General features: G+C 35.4%; 1 protein-coding gene across 3 annotated transcripts in view; it reads left to right on the top strand.

Annotated features, from left to right (window-relative positions):
• Positions 1-20,791, top strand: part of LOC113492666 (transcriptional activator/repressor GIS1) — a 57,063-nt gene that overhangs the window by 23,365 nt on the left and 12,907 nt on the right. The window contains exon 2 of one of the 3 annotated variants that reach the window (XM_026870257.1): positions 2,368-2,402. The gene's annotated coding sequence lies outside the window, so the exon portion shown is untranslated. Of the gene's footprint in view, positions 1-2,367; positions 2,403-11,218; positions 11,287-20,791 lie in introns of those variants that run through there. The other 2 variants (XM_026870258.1, XM_026870259.1) reach the window with 2 other exon arrangements.

Here is a 20,791-nt window from a genome sequence, read left to right as displayed (position 1 = left end):
AAATGCATAAGTTCTTTAACAAAAGGACGTTTTCAGCGGTGCTGTCGGGCTTGCTTTTTGAGGCGTTTAGTGTAGCACAATGTGTGCAATGTTAAATCAGACTAGGTATTGACGTATGAAAGTAAACGCGCAGGAGGCTGCGGAGCGCGTGTGTCGGAGGCTATTGCGGTCGGTTTCACCTCGCACTTGTATCTTGTGATCTCGTCGCAGAGGCGTTTCGCGCGCCTTTTTTGGAATAACTCGAGCAAATTTCGTCGGAAACTTTTATTTCACTTCGCGCGAGTTGCACTCAAAAATCGGATTTTTATTTTAATGAGCCAGTTTCACGGCGACGTCTCGCTCGCACCCGCTGCTGCACTGAATAAATAAATGAGTTGCTCTACTTTCTATGAGATCGTTTCTTTGGGCGGTCCGATGAGACTCGCCTGTTACGCAGCGCTGCTTTGTGCGCGCGGCGGCGCTCGTGCCGCGCTCAGCCGCCGCCGTGCCTGCCCTCGACAACATTGTTCTTTTACTCTTTACACAATAACAATTCTATTTGTGATGCGTTTCAGTCACGATTTGTATAGCTAGTAACCGATTTCTGTAACAAAATGTCAGTTGCTAGAACGATAGACAGTAGATATACCATGTCAAAATGAGAACTGGATTTCTTTTCAAATCTTAGTGCTACGACCTAAACCTAAACGGGAGGTCTCAAACTAAATCTATGAACAAGTTTATTCACAAATCAACGCACTGTTCGTTGTATCGCGTTTTTACTTACGGTCATATATAAAGCTATCTGTGTAATAGATCTCCGCATGAATGCGGCAACCATGTATGTTTGTATAATCGCAGACAGCGATATGATCGCAGCCTAGTGATTTCATGAAAAGCAACATATTTGCAACACTTAATGTCATAGCTATAAACATGCAAGGTTACTCTTTAGAATTAATTATTACGTTTGAACTCGAAGACATTATTAGACATTGACTTATTGTATTTAAATTTATAGAGAAAGTGTTTTACTTTAAAAAAATATTAAATTCTTTGCTTAATGTACGTGGTGTATTTCTATCTGTTCAACGTTAGGCAAAACAAAATCCAGCCTGTTGGTTTTCCAATATTCAATGATAGATATGTAACTTAATAAAAAATTATAAAATCAAAACACTACTTGTGCTTTAAAAGAATATGTTTTGTTAAAACATTGTAGTGAAACTGTCGAATCGAATCTGCAATAACAATTATTTCAGTCTGTCGATTATTACCAGCACACATATACTTGGATTAAGTTCAAGTCATTTCTCTATAATTGAAATGTTTTAATCTAGATATAAAATAAGGAAATACAGAGCTAAGATATTGAAATATAAATTAAAACAACATGTAGCACGATTGAGCACGGACTATTATGTAAGTCATTTTACCATCGATAAAGCTTTATGCAAGATAGTAGTATAGATATCATGTGGTAGAGCACCTATTTGTAGAGTACGGAGCTTGTTGCCTACCGGACGTGGAAAGGACTTGCTCTGTATTATTAGTGCAATGCACTTGCATGCGTCACTATGCGAAGGACACGCTTTGTCTGGATCAGGTGGTCGCGCAGCAGGTGAGGGGGCGCGGGGCGCGGGGGCGCGGGCCGGGGGCGCGGGAGGGGCGGCTCGAGGTCGCTTCCTGTCGCAGGACTGGTTCTGCGGTTTGCACCACTTTTGTTTTGCACCAGTTTCCAACTAAACAAACAACCTTTTAACATTTAATGCACCCATTTATGCACGTACGCACATTAAGCTCGTATATAAACTCGGTACCTTAATAGTTAACTACTAGTGAATAATTTCCTTTATTGTCAAACATACATTATTTATTTACCTATACAAATGTATGTGGGTTACAGTGAAATTATTCATAATGTTTAAATAGCAAAATTCATTCCAAAGCTCCACAAAGCTCGGTATATAGAGCAGGGCATTAAGTACAGTCGTGTAGAAAGCTGACGGCCTGAACCTCCCTTGAAACTCGTTGATGCTTTTCGGCAATAAAAAACAAATCAAAGTTTTATGTTATACAAATACTGCTCGAAACTACAATAAAGACCAATTTAAGAAATATTATTTAGTTTCATGTAATCTCGTATTCGTTTTTTATTATGCTCAATGTTTAAAATCAGCGTTATGATATAGAGGTATTCTTTCATTTAATTTTATACGTGTTTCATATGTCTCACCTTTCAGATAAAGCACATACAGTATACATGCCAAAACCCTTACAGTTCCTGTAAAGGATTATCATTTAATATTTTCTTAGAATATTTTATACGGCTTTGATTCACACGTTGCTGCTGAGACTATTATTAACAGTCACCTCTTTTTATTGCAGATATAAACTCGTCAGGTGTCGCATCAAACTGAAAGGTGAGCATTATACATACTATATTTATGTTTATTCAGAAAAACAAGTTATATTTTGTTCAACCGCCAAGGTCCCGTAAGGAATGAGAATGACGTGAGACTTAGATGACAACGAAGGTGAAAGTCATTCGTAAGTCATCTCGTCTGTATGCACCTCCACCGCCGCTGGTGCTCATTGAATCTGCAACGAACTGAATTAATGAATAGACTTTTATTGATCGCGAACAATAAATATATCACGCTATACTTACTCGATGGGCTGTCATCGCTGTCAAGTACAACAGTAATGTCTGACAGGTTCGGCTTAAAATTATTTATTGAGGCTCCAGGTACTTTGTTTTTTATCAAACACACAGAGTTCCTGTTGCCTGCGATCAGCCATACTACAAGATATTATGTTAATATTATGAACAAGTGGACCGACCTAGCCACTCGGTTGACATCGCATTTCTTCAAGTATGGCTTGCGTGCTATTTATTAAGGCTTCGCGGTTTTTATTTCAACAAAAAAACGACATAAATTGGGTCGATTTATGGTTGTTAATTTCCACATCACTTCTTATACGAAACCGCTTTGTTAAATCAATTCATAAAAGTTAATTTTATCCTTTGTTAAAGTTGTTTATGGTAGTGTTGTTTGGGTACTGCCAAAAATGTCGGAATATTATCTCAGTTTAAGCTGACGTAGTGTCTGTAACCGCAAACGCGTTCGAGGATGATAAAGTCGTTGTTCTGGCCATGGTTTGATGCCGTTAACATAGGGCAAGAGTCAAGGGCAGGGTGCCGGCGCGACGTCGGCAGTGCGGCGGTAGTGCGGGCGCGCTGTGGCGCATGCTGCCTGCTCAGCCGGCTGCGAGCAGACAGACAACCTGTGTTAACCTTTGCATCATACACCGATTACGTTTATTTAGATGTACTGAACCAACGATATAATTATTATGTAGCGGTTTTATACCCATCGTTCTTTTTTGGACTTTTGTTTTGTTAGCTTCCCTGAATTATTTAGCATCTAATTATTTAAAAGTCTCTAAATAATTTAATGCTGAATAAATACATATTGAAAATCACATAAAATTTTCCGGTTAATTAACATTCAGATATCCAGTTCGAATAAATTAATGCTTTTTTTTCATCGACACATCATTGGATTTCGAATTATCGCGGCTATATTGATGTTGCTTCACATTATGCCTATGAATATAATGTCAGTCAATCAAACAAGAAGAAGTTTATATATGTAGTCTACAACCCTTATTCTCACTTATTCAATGTTTTGGAAGTATGGCCTACATTTATAGTTCTATAATTCACAGTTAATTTAAGGTTCTTTATGTTGAACAAACATTAACATCGCTCCCTTATTTTATTAAGATAGCACAAGTTGGTGTAAAACAGTTAAGCTCAGGATTAATAAAAGTCAGAATGGCTTCGTATATATTAGGCGTCCTAAAATACAAAACTTGTTACAAAAAAGTCATATAGCCATGGCTAGAAACACGTTTGCTTTCAAAAGTTGTTGCTAGCTTTCGCCATAGTTGGTAATTGTATTATACATTTTTGATCTTATTGAAATGGCAATAAGATTGATATTTCGATCAATCATATTTTTTGTAAAAGATAATGATGATGATGCTTTAAGTCCACTTCTACTCAAAATGGAAATGGCAAGTATGTGTATCCGTATATTGTTGAATTAATTTTATACAATCCAACTTGATTCGCTTCAGTTACAGTTGTTGAGACCGTTTTATCTAAGATAATGTTTATGCAACCAAAGATGCAACTCTGGACTACACTGTGTAAAGAAACGCTCTCAAATAATTTTATCTTTTATGTTGATTAAAACAAATCCTAGTTTACGTTTAAACTAAATATTTAATATCGAAACTTTTGAAAAGAAAGCTACTTTGGTGGGTGAGGTCAGTATTTTTATTGTAGTCTTACTCGTAAAATACAGCTTATTCCAATTTGAGAATACATATAATTTTAATGAGATGACGAGGTGAGCATTATCTCGCATACCTTGTGGAAGGGAAAACTGGATGCATAAAATTAAAATATTATTACCATACCTTCGTATAGTCATGCATACCTTAATAAAGTTGATCGTTCAAAAAGTTTTAGTTGTAAACTATTGTGTAAAAAGTTTGTATAGGTAGGTATATTTTTGGGACTTTTTGGGCCAGGTAATTGCTCAAATTTAAAACTAGATTATATTATCATTGCTCATTCTTATAGTGAAGCAATCTGATACAAAGCTTCTTCAACTTTGCCAGACTTTTCTTGTTTAGGTTTTTTCTTGCGAGGCGCGGCCCATAGTATCTATACCCGTTAGATGGCTCTAACAAAAACATTGACAAAGAAGTAGGAGTTTGCTTTAAGCTTTTAAGTTTTTTGGCTCTCTTGCTTCTTATTACGATTATGACGTCGACTACTGACACAATCCAAAACTTTTTTCTTTATTTAACTCCGTGTAGCAGTATCACTGTAAACATTTTTGTGTTAATTAATTTTTACTCTCTTAAAACATAAAACTCGACACCACGTAAAAAGAACCAAGTTGAAAAAATACATATACAATGAGCAACGTTGTAATTCAATACGAAACCACCTTTGGAAAACTTTTAATCAAAATAACAAGCTGACAAAACGTTTACAGTAAAAATGTTTTTTATTAATTTTTACAGGTGAAAGAAATGTTTACTATCATAACTTACAAAAAGAAACGAATAATTTTACATCGTTCTTGTATTGTGTCATTGTGTATGTGTCATCTTTATTGATTGTGTGAATTAATCTTGCGCTGCCTGTATCTAAGATCATCAATTACTTTCATTATAAAAAAACAATATCGTAAATGTATGAACAAGTTTTTCGTGTAGGTGTACTAGGTTAAATAAATTTGGTTAATATAGTCCGTTATTATGTATCGTTTTATGTCTTCCGTGTTCTTAATAGTTCAAGACAATTTATGCTTTAGGTTTTTTCTTATATATCACCTCTTTTGTACCATGTTCAGAGATTTAGTATTTTTCGACACTCAAATTTTGAAGGTTCTTCTTAAAATACCAAGATTTCGTAAAAATATTCCAGAACTTTCGATTTGTAGCCATATTATAGTAGTCTGTCTTTGTTTTGACTTATGAATATTTATAGGTACATATAATTCGGTTGGTTTCTTGTATTTCTATTTCCCCATTTATTTGACCTAGTTGTTTTACAAGAGTACGCGGTTACAATTAGAACGAGCAAACATTGGTTGTAACTTATGTAGCTGGCGATGGTAATTTATTTATGTTCACCATTATATCTGCTTCATGGCCCTGATAGACAAGTGGTGCAAGTGACTACTCCAACCGTAGGGACCCCGGCTTTTGAAAACGTGCAGTTTCTAAATACAGACTCTCAGTGATTTGCCATGGCGTCATACCCTCGCGTGTGCCCGCGACAAGGGCTGTATTCTATTCAATAGGCTGTGAAGGTCAAAAAGTTTATTGTATCAATGAAAACCGTTCAAGTGCGAGTCGGATTCCCAAACAGGCTATAGATAAACAAACACTAACAAATTTTATGTTAGCAACAATCTTTAATGAACCTCAATCTTTATTTTTTGTACTAGAAATATGCCAAAATATCAGACTGCGGAGCTTTAGTGACAGAGTCCCGTTTTTATCCTTTGGGTACAGAACCGTAAAAAAGTGTCGTAAGCTCACATTAATATTAGTCTAAACCCAACATGTTAGCATGCGTTTAGCACAACTATTAATAACATTAATAAAAAAGAAATAAAACTTTGTGTGTGAATGTTAAAAAACTGAAGTTGGCATGTTGCAAAACCAGTTTTCAATTTTTATGAGGTGGTATTGCGCACAGTTAGTTACTATTTATATGTAGGTATTAAGTATCGCTAAATATCGTTCCGGCTAAACCTTGCTCTATACATTTATCTCTTACCTGATAACCTATTACGCGATTCAAATAACATTTTAAGACCATTCAAAGCAATACATTTTGTGATAGAGCCAGAAGATCTAGTTTATCCTTCAATTCATTAATAATCTCATTATAAGTACGCTTCCTTTTTTCATGATTCATATCGACGAATGAATGAAATATTTAAAAACTTGAATAATTAAAACTATTCAATCATGATTTTGTATAAATTAACAGCTGTCGTGCAATTAATTTGAAAATAGCTTTGACGTCATTAGATAAATAGCATAGCAAAATGGTATATTTAAGGCACGATCTACACTGGTTTGTATAATACATACCAGAGATATACAATATGCAGATGTGTACATGTGCTACATGATCTATTCACCTGAAATGCAACCGTATCGCGCGTTGATGTCTTTTCCATTGCACAGATTTTAATGGAATTTCATAAAATAGTCTTTTAAAGTGTGTTTATCCTTTGTGGCGTATTTAACTGGAATTCGTTTCAATAACGAAATATAATAATTGTGTTGTGTCTATGAATCGTTTTATGACTTTGAAACTTATTACACTACTAAACTTTTATGCCGTGCGCACTTTGGAGCAGTAATTGCTTACACAATTATACGTTTCAAATTTACTTGCGCAATTCCGATATTTACCTCATTTTGTAAGGGTTAGTGGCTTAAATGATAAAAGCTTAATTTTAACGAGAGCATTGGTATTTTAATTTAAGTTATAAAAACCAAGGTCGTCGTATATAGGGCGATCAAAAGTCGGGTGTATGTACTAGGTCGAATTGTTACTAAAACTTCGAAATCGAAATTCTTGCCTGATTGGTGCTCGGTATGCGGGAGCAATTAATGCGGAATGTTTTTATTTAAATTACTATAGCTATCATGAAGTACTACTTCCAATGATTTTTACTGTCGCTTTGTTTTACATCAATCCAATTGTAATGGTATGATAATGTTGCCTAATTATTGCTGTAGTACTTTGAGAAAAAAAACTTTTAAATGTATCGTTTACTTAAGGAGACAGTACGGAAGTGCTACGAAGGTATCTGTTATTCCAGTAACTGAGCAAGCGAGATCATAAAAAATAAGGACTCTAAAAAAAGCCTCGCTCGTATCGGAAACTCCATTGGAACAATAATAATATAGTGTCAGTGGTAAAGTGGAACAAGGAACTCTCGTAGTGGCGACTGGTACGTTGAACCTCCCAGGCGTCGCTGTATGTGTGCACGCACACAGCCAGCCGGCACACACACCGACACTGTGCACACGTCACCCGCTTGCCTCTGTATGCGTCTAACCAACGTGTGTAAGTATTTTAATCTGATTCATGGCGCGATACGTAGGTAAGCCGCATGATGTTTAGCAGCACGTGTTCCATATCATCATTTTGTAATTTACGACTATACACATAAAGTCCATATTACAATGGCTGGTCGGTAATCTAGTTCACGTATTCGTTTCATAGAAAACAAATTCTCGCATGATCTGTGGAGGAATGATTAAGTTGTTACAAATACGCGCGGTATTGGTATCGGAGTTAATGTTTATAAAGGGAGGAACGCTCCGCAGCGCAGGCCGCGCGGCGGTCGTGTCGCCGTACCGCGCCGCGCGCCCGAAGGCGCTCGCTTGTACTATGTCGACGTATAAAACAGATTTATGCTGCCGTAACTCTATGCTCGCATATTTATTAGAGGGAAGCGTGTTCTAACTTAGGCCTGCCATAATTTACTGTTATTAATACGACATTAGCGTATAAGAATAAGATACCTAACATAGTTAACGACTCAACCAATACCTTAGTTCAAACTTCCTTAATTTGTTTTCATTTATGACTCTTTGATTCAGTGCTTTGGGCTCGAGTTTATATTGTTATAAAATATTTTATGGTCGATAATAATAGTAATATTTCATCTCTGGTAGGCGTAATACATACTTTAGTAATTATAAACTTGATAGAACTTATAAATACTTCCTTGTCAAATGCCACGTGCGTGTTAAATAACGTGGTGGCAGATAACACGTCGATGGCATACTAAAGCCCGGTTCACAAGCACCTGACTCACTGCTGCCGGGAAACTTACTCGGACGATTAAAAATATCAAGCTGGATGCTCCTTATATTTAAAATAAATTGTGTTGTTAAGAACAATTAGTCTCTAGTTAATTTCAAATATAGAATGAACACAAAATAAACTTATTTCAGATGAAATGTTTACTGCTCAATTTAAATGGAAATATCTAAGTTACGCACAACAGTAATGTTAGTGGACATGCGACGCGAGGTAATCGAACGTCGAACGAAACAAGTGCCGAGAGCGGTACACTTGAGTCGGACTGGTAGTAATGCATGTTGATAGCAGAACTGTGCTGCGGCGATTGCGACAACCGCCGTACGATTAGCGGCGTGATCGTCCTTGCTCGTTGCTCAACGTCGATAAGTGCACAGCCTCATCGTATTAAAAGCTTTCGAGTACGAAAATAAAATCGGTAATAAGAACAAAAAGTAATTAAAGACGGCTGTAACTGTTTAAGTGTTCGGCGCCGCCATAACGCCTCTAGTTCGGTAGCGACCTTTATTGGTCCGAGTTGCGAAATGTGTACTACTAACGATTCTTAATATAGAAGCCGGCAATTAGGTAGGTAGGTAGGTATTTGGATTTTCTAAACGGCACTCCAGTCGGTGAGCTTTTATTTTTTTATTGTCGCTTTATGTTTCATTTTTTGATTGAGTCGTGGTACCTACTTCTAACAGCGACAGTTTTTAAATTAGTAATATGTAGGTATTTTTACTGTAAGTTTTCACGTCCGTGTGATCCATGTGTCTTGGCCTATAATTATTGCAATAATTATTTTCATATCAGTATTTCTTAATGTTTGACCCCGATTACCGTTTAGTATGGTCACCTTAAATGAAAAGTCTTTTGACACTCACACACATGTTTTTGCCACACAACTTTTTATCTAGTTTGAAAAAAAAAAACAATTGCCGGCTGAATCAGAGCTTGTAGTCGCATTTGTGTTGGAAAAACCCACTTGTAACAAGAACGCATCAAGTGGATGGAACAAGAAACAAAAAACAACCTTTTCCAATATCAAAATCCATTATAACCGTGACCATTGTGAATTTTCTCAGAATCTCTTTCATCTCTGGTTTTTTAAGAGCACAATCTAGGTCGCTCATACTAACTGTGCCATGTATAAGAATCAAGAAAGAACTCTGACTAACAAAGGATGTTGCGTAAGGCCACGTTGCAATTTATTGATAAATGTCATTAGTGACGTGATAAAAACAGATCGTAATCACACAATAGGTAGGACAAGAGGTCGCGCAGTTCACGCAATTAATACGCCTTTATTACCTAGACATAATAATATTTGACTGCTGACTAAAACGCGAGGTTCAAAATAGTCATAATAATAACTTTCAATTGTTGATGAAAATTTTATGTGTTTACTTTCGTTGAACACAAGAAAATAAAAACGATGGTGGAAAATTACCAGTCTCGCTATCCCTAATAGGATACAGATTAGACAGGCAGGCGTCGGTCATTGCTACTGCAGATACAGACATAACTAAACCTGAATGGTAATGGGCCCACATATTAAAGAATTTTAAATAAAATACGGAGCTCTAAATATAGAGTCAGTCAATATTGCTACTTCATATTTGAGGCATTTATCTAACAAATTCCGTAATATCCGTTAGGACTAATCTAATGCACGCACACACGTGAACAGTGCACGCATACACAGTTAGATTACCAACACAGGGAAGCACACGTGCACAGTGGTAGCAGCGCGGAACGAGTTCACACCGACCTGCTGCGCCCGCGCAAGAAAGAACTCAGCCAAGGACGCCGGCGTAACGGTCCGTATGCCGCATGAGAGGGGGGAGGGGGAGGGGCCCGGAGAAGGCAGCGGGAGGGGAGAGCAGGGGGGGGGGGTGCCCGATCCCGCTACGCGCACCTCGTGCCTGCGGGACGCATGGGACGCACGATGCACTGATTCATGCGAATCCTTGCGTGCGTCATTGCGTAATAACATTATAACTGTTTATAGACGCTTGCTATTCAGTGTTTAACAATAAAATATTCTAACGTAATTAGTTTGTAGGTACTTAGTTTTACTGGTCTAACCAAATAAATCTGCAAATAATACTAAAATTAAACTTCTGTTAATTCGATTTTTAATATAATCGCATACCAGTCCTCGCTGATTAATGCCCTTGCACATTGGCAAACATCAATAAACTTGCTGATTTTACTCACATTTGAGATTATGATAGACGTGTCCTAAATGAAGCATATTTCTTAAGAAAATCCAATTTTAAGTTCCTTTGCTCGGCCATCGACCCTAAGAACCTTATTTCCTATCTCACTCGCTCCCGTTGACTTCTATAGTTTTGTCTCACAGTCACGAAAACCGCTGTTCTGTCTTTATTTTGTACCATTACGGCCAAGAACAATGACTATTCGTCGATAGGAGTGCGTTCCTATATCTATTCTTTTCCAACGCGAGTGTTCGGCCGTTTGGAGAGCGAGACAACGAGCTTTTCGAAGCGCGGGGCCTCTGCTAAATGTTTCGAATTCCTATTGGGCCGTCGAGAGCTTAAAGATGGCCACTCGAAGACCGTTTTCTCGTTACGATAACCTAATTTTATTCCATTACGTCGGTAGTCGTTCTGCTTAAATTTCAATAAGGCAACTCCATTAAGTTCGAATGTCAGGAGGTAATGCGAGTAAAAAGACTGCGACCTCGCAGGCGTATGTTCGCACGCAGACCCCCCCCCGCTCTCCTCCCCGCCCGCGTGCCCGCAGCCTCCGCGACCCGCCGGCTCCCGCGCGGGTGATTCAACTGTGTTTGTTCGGAAATGTCGAAGGTTTGCCGGACGTCGACAGACACGGAACTACCTTCAACTCGAGTGAGTTTCCAGGTATTGATTTAATTTTATCTATGTAGAGCACTGAGAACGTCGAGAAAAAGTGCTCCTTTTATACTGATAATAAAACTTAAGTTAGGTGTAGAAACCGTCATCAATTAAAAAATATATTTATTGCTGTTGATACCAACACATATATCTGAATACCTATAATACAAAGTGTTTTAAACTGGCGTTAAATACTGTCCAATGTTCATTCCCTTTTTTGCAGTACAAAAGACATCAACGCGAAACTGATCGTAGAATAAATTTCCTTAAAATGGGACTGATAAAAAATAAATGAGGTTTAAAGTAACAAACGAGTCAACATTTATATGCAAAATATACTGACTACATTAGTCACATCTGACGACAAAACCCAGACGATTATTTGGGTCTCGGCGGGCGTTTATTTATTGGTAATAAAAATGAAAACAGATACGGCTGGACGTATCACGTAGTGTTATTATCAATTAAGAACGCCTTTATTAACACACCATAGTGGGTTACACACAATTATTTTATAATTTTATAGTATCTAGTAAAACAGTCCGAAAATTATTATTTACATAGTAAGCTTTTAACAATTCCAAATAACATGTTTGTTTCAGTCATATTTATACATTCAATATTTACATTTGCATGTTTAAATTAAACGTTTACATCAAACAATAAAATACACTGGTTAAAACAAACAAAAGACGAACATTAACACGCGCATGCGCCGCTGTCAAGATGACAGATTTAGTGAGCTTTTTACACGTGGTCACGAAAGGCACGAGCTTTGTCATTGACATTTTCCGTATCAATCATGCGGATTATATACATATGTACTAGAAATCCTGTTTCGAGTTTTTTGTTCATCACTGACCTACTAGTTTGACCGCTATCGAGGCACGATACAATACGCGATAACCATGTAGATAGCCATGCCACGTGTCTCGTAGAAGGCTAAAAATAAACTCTATTAATACGTAGCTTGTGCTCATCATTATTATATGTCAACACATTTTAAAAAGGTTTAATCATAAACAATAATGGGCAGAATAATCTAAAAATTAAACGATTTATTATCAGTTCGCATTAAATGTAAAATAATGAGTTTATACTTATTAAAATAGCAGTTCGTGTGTAGATTAAAACTATAATAATATCGATAATAATTCTTTATTAATGTATGCAACATTTAACGTAGTAAATATCTCAGTAAAGGGACAACATACTGAGTTGAAAATGAAGCCCTAAACGGAAATATGGAAATTTATTTTATGAAGTTGCCCCATTACTTTTTCTGAATAAGTAAATCGAATTTAATTTACTGTAGACATGCCTAGGTATACAGTAAACCATATTTATACATAATATAGAACAACAAGATCGTAAACCAAAACTTGTAAAAAAAGTACAAATCGAGCCGGTTCCACGAATATTATTTAAAAATAACTATTATTATAAAAATATGTAAAATAATATGAAGTGTTTTGCAACAAAATGAGTGAGACTGTTCTTTTAATTGGTTGGCTACTGAATTAGTTTTTGTTTAGCAATAAATGAAGCGATGCGCACGCGACGCGTGTTGAGACAAATTACGTTTTATCTATGCAAATCTATAATGAAAGAAATGCTTGATGATCTGTATGTTATATCACGATTACTGTTGATTGTTTCATTAATTGTTTATTAACCTTTTTCATGATAACTCTTTTCATTTCGAAACTTTTAATGAGCATGTTATCTGTTCACATTTGGGAAATACTTAATGCAATTATTTGAATTTTATTTATAAACATTTGTAGTTCTAGGGACTGATAACGTTTAGTTTTTCTATTATTTTTCGTTTATTACTCAAAGTCTTGTTTAGACAAGCTTGGACGAAACTCGTTAAATACAACTAAGCTTCAACTGGCAGTTTCTCTTTTATGAAATAAAGTAATGACTACTCGTATTAATTCAAGTCACAGACCACAAATAACATTCAAAATGAAATATAGAAACGAAACGGTAACACGACCTAACACCCGATTATAAATCAACCTCTGATTAGTATGTAACAACACTAACACACACGACACTCCGATCCATCAAACACAAGAACATGAGTAAGCACTAAAGCATTCACATTAATAAAGCCGTAACTTAAAGCTCTATACAAGCGAAATCCAGTGCAAGCGAGAACAAATCAAGTGTTCTCATTTGCATCATAAATACGTGTTTTCATACGATTTAAATGCAAAAACAGCCGCGTGCTCGATGAAACTGAGAGCAATCATATCAAGCCTCTTTAATTACTTACTCGCTATCCGATAGAGTCCAATTTCTATTTTTTAGATCAATTATAACATTACGAGGAAAACCATCACCATTTGTAGGTATTTGTAGGCCAGTTTTTATGTTTGTAATCGGCTACCGTGTCAGATGAAATGACGAGTCCAATTAAAATATAAAAATGATTTGCGGTTAAATGAAAATAAATATAACCTCATTACGCTCGCTATAACGAAATAGTTTTATAACTTAGCACTATTTGAATTGGTTTTGGTGTCTAACGATTTCCAAATTATATTTACCATCATTCTAATATATAATGTGTATACAGATGTCCGTTACTATGTATTTATTTGTAATGATAATTTTGGAAACCATACAGTTAGCTATCAAAGGCCTATTTTATCTTCACCGACGTTCAAAATTTAAATTACAAATAAGCGAAAACATCAATACTGCATGAGCTCGGCATTAGGACTTAAGAAGTATCGTTAAATAAAGCTCACTTAATGTTGGTCCATCGATTCATTGCATGTGAAAGCGAATATAACTGAAATGATTTACAAATAATTACGGATAATTAACGGTCTAGCAAAAGTTTCATATACTTAAAGAACTTGAGGTTAGTAATTAAGACTCATCCAATTTTAATAAATTGACAAACAATTCCACTTATATTATATTTCTTTTGTTAAATGGCTTTGTTTTATTACCTTTAAAAAGTTATACTGCAAGACTAGAAAGGCGAGTGAATATGCAGATGTGTACGACACTTAAAAATGTATATAAAACGGTGCCACGTGGACAACACTAGTACGTTCGCAATGTATTTATATTAATACATGTATTTTATTGTTACGTGAAAGACTGAATAGACTATAAGAGTAGTGTAGAGTCACCGTTACAGTCTTCGTTGGAAGTCTTTTATAGTTCAACTTTCAGACGTTTAGTGCGTATTTAATAAAAACAGATAGCATCAGCTAGCCCTAATAGCTTAATGGACTCCTATCCAGGTTAAGTGGGGCGTGTTTTCAATTTCTCGCATCTCTTGGGTCGAGGTCAGTTGATCAGCCGCACGTTTTACACCACACTAGTTGTTGAACCAATTTGTTTCCGAGCACTTTAGCGGGATGATCACGACTAGTACGGCAATCAAAATGAATGTGTCAATGTTTTGTTAATATACATATAGCAGTATTAGAAAGTTGTGCAATGTACTGACTTGCCCTTATTTTGAAACTTAGATAACAATCGTACATATTGTTTTTGAATAGAAATCGAACAGCTAATGGTATATTACTTATGCAAATATTGTCAATAAGACTGAATTACTATGACTGAGTAACAATAAGTGTGTGAAGCAACTGTTTGCTTATATAAATAGAATGTGCACAAAAAAGCTTCAAAGTTACGGTATCTCTATACGCTTCGAGGAAAATGAAACTAAAAATGCATAGGATGAAATTATTGCGTATACGTAAGAGTTATTAGACTGCGGTTTGAATGATGGGGCTTTAGAATTTAAACGCCAGTTTTTACTGCAACGATGGCTACCTTTCTGAACAAGAATTCACGTCGAAAACGAGATGAGAACGCGGTGAAAGCTCCATTAAAATTAGTTTGATGTTCTTGTTAATAATGGCAGGAACGCAACATCCTTGATGATGTCACCCTTGGTTTTTATTTTGAACACCGGTTTTATTTACAATAATAATGTTTTTCTTATTTTGTATTCCATACACTCACCGGGTAAAACCTATGACAATATTTTGCAGTTTCGGTTTATCGTAGTTGATTTAATTGTTGGAAAAAGGGGAAACCCATTGTCATCAAATTACGTTACAAAAAGCAACCTTTTTATCAGGCCTGCTTACAATAAACTGGTACCACGAATCATGACCGATATCGGCCAGTTCAAAAATACAAATCACGTACGATGTCTTTTATATTAAATACCTACTTTATCTCATTGTACATTTAGAAAACGAAATAAAAGTCTGTCCATTATCGGCAATAGTGGCAATTTATATGAGTGAAAAAGCAGCAAAGGTCTAAGCGCAAGTAAACAAAAAACAAACAGCATTTGATTAGTGGACGTGACTCGGCCAATACAAATATCCACCGTGACCGGCGGTGGACCCACAAAACAACGCGGTGCGCTCTTAGACACAAATGTACCATCACTTCCATTGAGCGCCATAAGCACCTACTAAGGGATTATAAATTAAAGTGGAAAGTAGCGACCAATTGTATACTAATAACGTAATTATTATGTTGTGCTTATGACATTATTATTCGAAGAATGCGGCTTGTAGGGAAAGTGCTAGAGCACGATTTTTTTTATATTTGAGATATTTGAACAGTATGGAGATCAGTGAACCAAATCAAGCGTACCATTGAACCAGAGGCCTAAACTATTCTCGTGTTTAAACTAGAATGAAGTATGTTGCGCTGGTATTTGAATAGAGAGCGTTCAACTGACGTCGGCGTTCAATCTTTGTCATTATTGTAGCAAATTAATCATAAGTGAAATTCCGCTTACAGTCTTATTTGCGAACGACTATCTTGCGTTTTAATCGTTTTTTTTTCCTAACCGAGAAATAGACATGACGAAATATCTTTTAATGATAGAGTAATTTAAAAATTTGGGTTGATTTTTAGTCCATTTATTATAATTTCTACTGAAACAAATTGCATTTGCATGTTTTGTTGTATTCATTGGGCTATGTTTGTATTATGTTGATTACATTCATAGTCACGAACTTAGCTGCCAAGTGTTTGAATAGTAATAAGAAATCCAGTAAAGCTTTTATCAGCATTCATCAGAAGTAACTAACATACTAATAACAATTTATTACTTAAAAAAAATATGTATTCAATGTTCAGTTTAATGTAGGCATTTACAACAATATAGATTTTTTTATAAATGTCACGATAAATGTCATAATTACTAAGTAATTTCCAAAATCTCACAAGTTCTGACATATGACAAAAAAATAAACACGTGACGTGTTTTATGCACAAGTGAAAGTCAATAGATCAATAACACGAAATGAGATGCAACCAATGTGGCAAAATTAATTTGAAACCTCATTCACAAGTCAAAGTAATTAAATGATTGCGATCTGATTGGACTTTTAATCGATCTCTGTATTTAAATCAGCACTGGTCTCGTGTTCTGCATAAAGCTTTGTGTGATCAAATTAGAAATCCTTCAATACCTTAAATATTACTTAAAATACTAGCATTTAAATACCATAATCATACTTGAATCAATTCACAATCATAACAGGTGTTTCCTTATACTCTATAGATATGAAAAGCGGTTCATTTAAAGACTTAATGAAACGCATGGACATGTCAACACTAAAGTCAAAGCATACGTGGCCATAGTTTGCGAAGTAAACCTTCAACAATTTACGAGGAAACGAGCATTTCGCAAAACTGATTGCGACCCGTCGAGATTGGTTCTCGAGTGTGGCGTATCTAATTTATCACAAATGTGCATCAGTGTAAACGAGGCGGGATCGCGGCGTGAATCGTACGGCGTACCACCGGGTTGCAGGTGTCAATCCTGTCGCATAAATAATGTGGATTAACTTCCCGCTTTCCACTGAATTATGTCTCGTACACGTCGTAAATACTCACGCACATTTGTAATTCAAAATTTTTAGGTTTCAACATAGCGCAGAAACGTTGATGTTGTATAGATTGGCCTGTTTTGTGTCGATTCTGAAACAAGATTAAGAACTTCCTAACACAATAACATATTTACGTTTTACTATTTGTTTATACATATTCTACGAATTCGCAAAATATTCAGAGGTATATAAACAATGCATTAGGCGAATATTATTATTTTAATAGTTTGTTCGAAACAAAATACAGTCGGGATTGGTTTTAAACACCTTAAAAGACCCTTTGTATTGGTGTTTCATAGAACTTAACTTTCTATGGAGCAGAATAGCCAATAAATCATAAAATTTCAAGTTTTCACAATTGAAATGGCCTCACTAAGCAATAAGTTACGCCCCGAACACTGTATTAATTTGTATTTGTTGAAAGTGTAGAGGCTTCTAGGGAATATAAGGTATCAGTAAGAAAATATTAACGAAATTTCCTAACACCAAGATGTGTTTATGCTTGTAGGATAACGTTATTGTACAAAAATCCTACCTACCTACTTTAGTTTTCATTTGAAACTGATACTTATCAAAAAATGTTTGTAACTTATAAATAGTAGTGATATTGTAATTTAATATACATACTTTGACTAAATTAACTTCACGTTCGATTTTAAAACCTTCTTCGAACTGCACGTTCTAAACCGTTCCATGAAAAAAAATTAATCGTTGTTACACAGATGCCAAACCTACGATAAAAAATGTTAATATGTTCGTCAGTTAATAAAGAGAAAATTGTGTATACATGAATTTCTCATAAAAGGTAAAATAAAACAACTGATAATCGAATCGCGTACTCTCCGTTTTTTTATAGTCAGGAAAAAAATAAATGCAGTCGTGTAATGGAATTATTAATAGAACATTTGTAGCGAAACGTGAGTTCTTTTAAACAAAATTTTTAAATTACAAGTTCTACAACATTACCTAACTCGTTATTAAAACTCACACTTAACTGCTGAAAATATACGATCACCCTAAAATTTCAACAAAATATCGCTTGCTGTAAACGAATATGTACAATATACAGGCGACAAAACAATAGTAAAGTGTTGTTTTAAAAAGGACTTTTACCTTGCCATTTGTTTTTGCCATTCATTGTAGTCTACCATACAAATGCGATCGGATCTCTCGTCGCAGCCTAATTTTCAGTCCTTGATATCTTTATCCAGTACTTTACATGCAGCAAATTACAATAAATCATTTGCAGTCAATGTTGTCATATTCCGGCAAAAGTGAAGGTGCCATAATAAATCTGTGTTGTGTTATAATAAATCTAGTCGTTATCCGTGTAGTGTGTCGTTTCGGTTTACAAATATTTTCGCTAAGGAACGAAGCGAGTACGAGTACAAGAGTTGTACGTACAATCTGCTCGACTCCTGGACAACACTCAGAAAGTGTTTTAAACGGGGAGAATAGACATACCGGGAAAAATAAATGAAAATGTTCGTAAGGAAATGCAATGTATTCAACAAATCGTCTAATTTTGTATCCCCCATTCTACAACGGTGTTTAAAAAAAAGAAAACAGCGAATGAATCTAACCAAAACGTGTTTCTGAGTGAATAATTTCATATGCGTGACTAAATAATAACGACATGCCATCTTTCGTTTTAAGTATTGTTCTTAAAACGATAAGTATATAAAACTAAAATAACTTAATATTTAATGTAAAGATTGAAATAGTTGTATAAACCTATTTATTTGCATTAACCTGATGATTTGACCCAAAAGCTATAAATGGCTTAAATTTGAAAGGAATTTTAACTGCTATTAAAAGCTTCTAGGTAAACAGGAAGTATGAAACGAATCCAAATATTTGTAGCAACAAGGTACACAAAATACTTCAAGGTTCGCACGAAAGACCCTCAGAAACGAACTGACTCGACCCGAACTATATAGTAACGTTTAGCAGCCAATAAGAATAATAAAAGTCAGCCTGAAAAATCCGTACACTTGGTCTAAATAAAAAAAAAACGGTTATGTGACAATTAAAATTGCGGGTTTCATACAAATGTGTATACTAAGTAAAAACTGGTTTATGTGAAAACATACGGTTTTCGTTATTTTGCTTTTATCTGCCCTATGGGACGATGCTTTATGGGAGTTGCTATACGAGTTCATGGGAGGATCTCTGACGGTTTTAGACCCACTTTATTCACAGTTTTAAGGGATCTAGGTATCTGATATTTTGAACGCACAGCAGAGTCAACTTGGGTTCCGTGTTTTGTTTTAAAGGTGCGGATCCCTAAAACTGACGTCACTTACACGCACTATAAAGGCGCCGCTTAAAATAAAATTTTATATTTTTTTTATGCCGGCAGCGTCGTTCTTAAAGAACGAATTACTCCTAAATGATTAAATAGATCATTTCAGATAACAAAACTCGATTTAAATATTACAACTGATTCGTTAAAACGTAGTAATAATACCCGATTTTGTAATAAGTTATTCAACATTGCGGTTCACAGTTCTTTATCGAAATGTCAATATGTAGAGCACTTTAAGAAAGAATATAAAATATGTTTTCACTTAAAACCTGCTGCAATTACCTTGATAAACAGCCACGAAGTATGAACCCTTCAATTAAAAGTACAATTCAGGTTTTGCAGCCGCACTGGGTGCATGTTTTTACTTGCGAATTGTAATTTGGCTATATTCATTACGAAAGTTCCATTGTAAAGTGTCACGGGCGAATAACAATTGACATACCATTTTTTACGTCAGTTTATGAGAAGACGAACCAGGAATCCGTACAAGGATGCATTTATGTGGAAGACGACAAGTAATTAAACTATAGATTCAAGGAAGTGATATTTTAAGGTTTTAATGTTGGCACTAAGGCAATTTAATGTAACTTATTCCAGTGAACTACATTTATGGATAAACTTACAGTCATTTAATTTAATCATGAATGGGTTTTATTGTGGAGTTATAGGTTTTAATATTATTTCTTAATGAAATACAATTTTAATTAAAATGGTTTAGGAACGGTTTACTCACACCTATTTATTCGCAATATACGCTGCTTCGGGGTCGAAATGAATCTACCTCACAAAACTTATTATAAAAATTGAGTTAATTAGTTTTATTTATCAAATCCACATCTGCACACGAACATCGAAATGAAACGTGTTTGTTTCAATTTATTGTAAAATGAAACTTCAGAACAGGAAAGTATATGAAATATTCCAAGTGAAACAGCAACTGCGGATGTTAAATACCATTAGACAACACCTACTTTCTTTGTTAGAGAACATTAAAGAGCAACATAATAACCGCAAATTATAGTGTACGAAATTCGATTAGTAATGCCGGAATATTATAATGTGGTGCATCCATTGTTAATGCAGACTCTTCCTCGCTGAAAATATATCCATGTGACCTCTGGCATCAAACATGCCATCAGAGTCATCACAGGGACGCTAGTACTGAGAAAAATCATCGAACCCAATTAAGAAAAGCTATTAAGAAAGAAAATTACGGTCTTATATTCATTGCTTTAAATTGCAAAAGTAGTTACTCGTCCCGTCTCGTTGCGGCGTGGCGTAGCGTTGCGCACCGGCTTCTTCGCTG

Source organism: Trichoplusia ni, chromosome 4, assembly GCF_003590095.1.
Source record: "Trichoplusia ni isolate ovarian cell line Hi5 chromosome 4, tn1, whole genome shotgun sequence".
NCBI lineage: Eukaryota > Metazoa > Arthropoda > Insecta > Lepidoptera > Noctuidae > Trichoplusia > Trichoplusia ni.
The sequence above is the reverse complement of the archived record's forward strand: the minus strand, read 5'-3'. Positions and strand labels throughout refer to the sequence as shown.